Source organism: Homalodisca vitripennis, chromosome 1 (genome assembly GCF_021130785.1).
Source record: "Homalodisca vitripennis isolate AUS2020 chromosome 1, UT_GWSS_2.1, whole genome shotgun sequence".
In the NCBI taxonomy this organism is placed as follows: Eukaryota; Metazoa; Arthropoda; class Insecta; order Hemiptera; family Cicadellidae; genus Homalodisca; species Homalodisca vitripennis.
The window spans coordinates 158,703,896-158,708,680 of record NC_060207.1 but is presented as its reverse complement, the minus strand read 5'-3'; positions in this window follow the sequence as shown (position 1 = coordinate 158,708,680).

The window sequence follows — 4,785 nt, the reverse complement described above, 5'->3', positions numbered from 1 at the left end:
ATCGTGTGGCCTTTCAGTGTTGGTGTTCCTTCAATTTGTTGATTTATAATATCTATTCATTCATTAATAATCAAGTTCCTATCTTACACAAATGAAAAATTGTAGTAAATATTTTGTTTTTAAATAATAATGTATTATGAACAAGTATGTATAAAGTATGAACTACAATATTTTTATTTATTCGTCATCCGATCAGTGTGAAAGGATAGGATCGCATAGGATCACAGGCGCCACTGAGCTCACGGGCGGCGGTGTCAAAGGACCGCGCGGCGCCGGGTCTTTCCAACGGCCATGGACGAAACACTACGTACGCGCCACCGTTGCGCGCCCATGCTATGAATGATCGTGTCGTGTGGAAGCTCTCGTATACATCTTTATATCACCGAAATAGTGTTGGCGAACTGTTTCCGTAACAATAAATTCATAACGTGTAACAACTACCTCTACCTCCTGGGGAACAATAAGTTATTGACTAATGTCAATATTTTCAAAATATGAGTAACATACCTCATTATGAGGTATTTTGTTTAGTGCAATATTATAGTCTAACTATAATAGGTTTTATTTGACTTAATGTATGATTGCTTCATTTGATTGTTAAACAAATCTCATTACATGAGCAGCTATTACCCATTACAAAATAAAGGAATTAAAATTTTAAATTAAAATTCCACTTTTAACTTTTTACTACAAATGCATATTGCCAGAACTAGTTGATCCAAGATACCCTCGAGGGCTTCCTGTGAGAGACAGACTAGATGTTTTATAACTACAATTTTATGTTAGTATAATGCAATAGACGTGACAAGAGCAGCTGATATAGTAATTTATTTAATTCACATGTATACCTATATTATCCCTTACAGTCATGGAGACTAGTGGTACCTGTTAAAAAACAAACTACACAATTAAATATGACAGATAGGTCCGTATGTGTTATTAGTTTCAATGCAACATTAATATTTTTGCGTAATGAGGGTAATAGAAATTGTATTTTTATAACTAAAATGAGTTTCCAAAATTTGAAGAAAGATGTTAGAGACATTTAATTCATTTTGCATCTAATCCAGTATACAGGGTGAGTGGCTCTTGATGTGAGTGGCTCTTCATTTTTTGGGTTATAATGCAATGTAAATGTGATACAATGGTGGTTATAAAAAAGTCTAACTCCAAAAATTAGGTCTGAAATGAATTATTTTCAGTTTTTCTAAAAAAAAACCCGTGTTGTTGTACGTAAATCTGATATTTCTCAGCAAAGTATGTGAGCAAACTACAATCATTTTTAGATTCTCCGTTTTAAATTTTCAATTTGAAAAAGTTATCGGTTCAAACGGGTAAAAAAAAAAAATTAAGCTTCAGGTCGATTCAAATGGCAAAGTTGCTAAGTTTAAGAAAAACTGAAATATCATTGAACCCCATCTTTTTTACCACACCCTGTACACAAGAATGTGTCAAGTCATATTAAAAACTTTGCCATTTTAATAGGCTTTAAAATGGTATGCCATATTGGTGATCATAGTTAAGTATTTTGTTATCTACCTTTATCGGTTTGAAGGGTCTTTTTCGTTTAAGGGCCAGCACAAAAGACCCTAGCTTGCCTATTCAAAACTCAGATCACGCGAAATTCTGCTTGCTCTTTTAGAAATAAACAAAATTAACTCGAGCTTGCAAGAGTCCAAGCCCAGAATCAACTCAACCACGCTTTATTGAACAAGAAAAACCAAACACACAAAACTTAGACAGAACTAACGCAGGTTTTTCATTACTGGCCAAATATAAGCGGCGCGCGTTTCTATCACTGATAAGATAAGACGAGTTTATACGTAGAAGTAGTATCCTGGACTACTGGCCTTCGAACTAATATAAAAAAAAAAAAAAAAAAAAAAAAAAAAAAAAAACGACTTAAATTGCACTGTCAGTCAGGTATAGTATTTTTGTAAGGTGCTGGCCCTTAAACGAAAATGTAAGACCCGGTTTTGAATATTAAAAACACGCAAGCAAAAAAGATTAAAACAATTTAATAACAACTGTACTTAATTTTTCATGTTTTATAAAATTGCCTCATAAAACAAGGAATTGAAGATTACAAAAGTTTAGAAAAACCAAAAAGCTAGTTACGGATTAATGGTCACCATAGGCGTAGCGTGACCTAATAATTTGGGGGGCACGGGGTCTCCGGGGGGGGGGGTGGGGGGGAGTCCCCGTGGAAACTTTTTTGAAAACTACCACTTAAGAAACTAAAAGTAAAGTATATGTTATTTTTTTGTTAAACATTGGTTTTTAATCAATTTTTACTATATTGATGGATTGTAAAAAGACTCAAATATTCAAATTATACAAGTTTATTCTATTCTAACATAACTGCAAGGACATTTATAAACACAAAAACAAATTTGTGTACAAGACAAAGTTTTAAGGTGAACAGAACTACAGTAATGGTTTTCAACGAAACCAATTTTCGTTACTTCTAATGAAGCATTAGCCTCCTATCGGCTAGATTTGAAAATCCTGTCAACTAACAGATCTAGTTTTTTATCTTTCATGTATTCACCCCCCCCAAGACGTCAATTCTTGCTCAATAGACATCAGGGGCAAGCCCACTTAAAGCGGTTTCTGTCATGGTGCTTCGAAGAAATGTCTTTAGCCTTCGTAGTGTAGAAAACGATACATTTCTGCGCTTGCTGTTTGTGATAGGCCACGGAAATGTGATATTTCTAGTAGCTGCCAAACATCTGGTGCACTGGCTTGAAGATCATTCTCAATAAAAAAAAATCAGCCAACTCTTGGAAACGTTATTCTTGTGGTTGCTTTGGTCTGTTTTGACAAAATTGTTTCTTTGCATAACAGTGAAAAAACTTAAGATGTACAGAGAAACTTAAAAGACAAGTTATAAAACTTTTGGATTGCCATTACAGCGTTGTTGTCAATTTCGGTCCAATTAAATAGTAACTGGGCAATGCCAGTTGATTTTATCATAATCGTTCTTGGAAAAACGAGATATGCAGTTTTACAATTACTGTGTCTAAAGCAGCAAAAGTAAATGCCAGTCTTGAACATCTGTTCAGGTTCAGGTTCAGGTGATTGATGAAATGCAGCATCTGAAGAGCTACTACTAGCTTCAAGTTTTTTCGGAATCTTCCGTTTTGCGTGGTAGTGAAGGCCTTTCAACTGACAAACCTTTCATACCATATTTTGTTACACTGTTCTATTTCTTCTGACTCATTCCACATCTGAATAAAGCCATCATCATTTCTGTCCAGTTTTAAAAACAGTCAATGACTGATTCAACTTTTGCAAAAACCTTAGAAATGTTCAAGAGATTCACTCTGCAGTTCTTTGGAGAGTATATCATCAGTCTGACTCAAAACGCTGTGCATAGTTTTTAAACTGAATACAAATTCAAATCGTGCTGATTTGTTTGGCTAGACCATCAGCTTCGGCTGCAATTTTACGATTTTGATACATCGTTTGCAATAACTTCCAAAGTTTCGTACACTTCAAGGGAGCTGCTCTAGAATTACATGGATTGCTTTGTGTGTCGAACTGTCCATCTAGTTCGAGACAAGCTCACCAGTCTTTTCATTTTTGTTTCTCCGCTTTGCTTACATATTGATTCCAAATATTGAAAACCTGTTAGCTGATGCATTAATTAAGTTTAAAACAGGTGATTTACTATGGATAAGCAATTCCGAAGCTGTCTTATTTCTTCACAAAATCTCTGAACAGCCAGATCACAAGCAAGTGGGCATGGCAGTGTGTGTACAAAGCTTTAGGCTCTTCTTCTTGGAACCTTGAGGCAACCACCTTTGAATTTGCCGCTCATGTTACTAGCTCCATCATAGCCTGGCCCGTGCATTTTATTTAAGCTTATACCCAACTGCTGCAGCAGATACGGTTTAATAGTGTGATGTAAATTTTCACCAGTAGTGTCTGACACATTCAACGAAGCCCAAAAACCTTTCATTGGATTTTAATGTGGTCCATCTATTTTAGTAATGCATCGAATGCAAATGCTAAGCTGTTCACGGGTTGAAATATCCGTAGTTTCATCACAAATAATTGAGTAGGCCAAAGCCTCACTCACCTCTTGGACAATTTGTTGAAGCATTTCACTTTTTATGCAATCTATTATCTCATTTTGTACCTGGGCACTTTTGTAATGAATGGACTGGGGATTTTCATTAATGTTTGGATTCCTTCCTCCATTTGAGTAGATCTCAGTTGTAGCAGTTCTATAAAGTTCCCCCTGTTAAATGAAGCAGTACTCTCATCATGTCCTCTTAAGGCAAGATTCTGTTTTCCAAGGAATAGGATGTTTTCAATTATGAATTTTAAATACCTCCTATTCATCTCAACCATTTTAGTATGTGCCGAGGACAACGAATCTGCTACCGTGCTTCCTGCTTTTCCTATACTCATTGAGAAACTGTTTAGATTTTTGATGCATTTCACTATTCTCATGTTTCCTGAATTTTTCCAAAGCTTTTCTTCCAATTGTTCATGCCCAGTTTAGTGAATGACTCCTCCCCGCTGACCAGACTTATGTTGACAAAAATTAGTCGGCATGGGTAACAAAATGCAGCGTCTTTAATGGGGGCTATATTCGACCCAATTAAATTCACTGTACCAGGATTCTTTGGAACTGCCTCGATTTGGATTGAATCTTGCTTACCTTAAAACAATCAACAGGCTGAAATGCTCCTTTTGCAATATCTGCACTTTGTACTTGTATCCCAATGAACGGATCTCTACTTTCGCCCTGGAATGTAAGCATCACGATCTGGG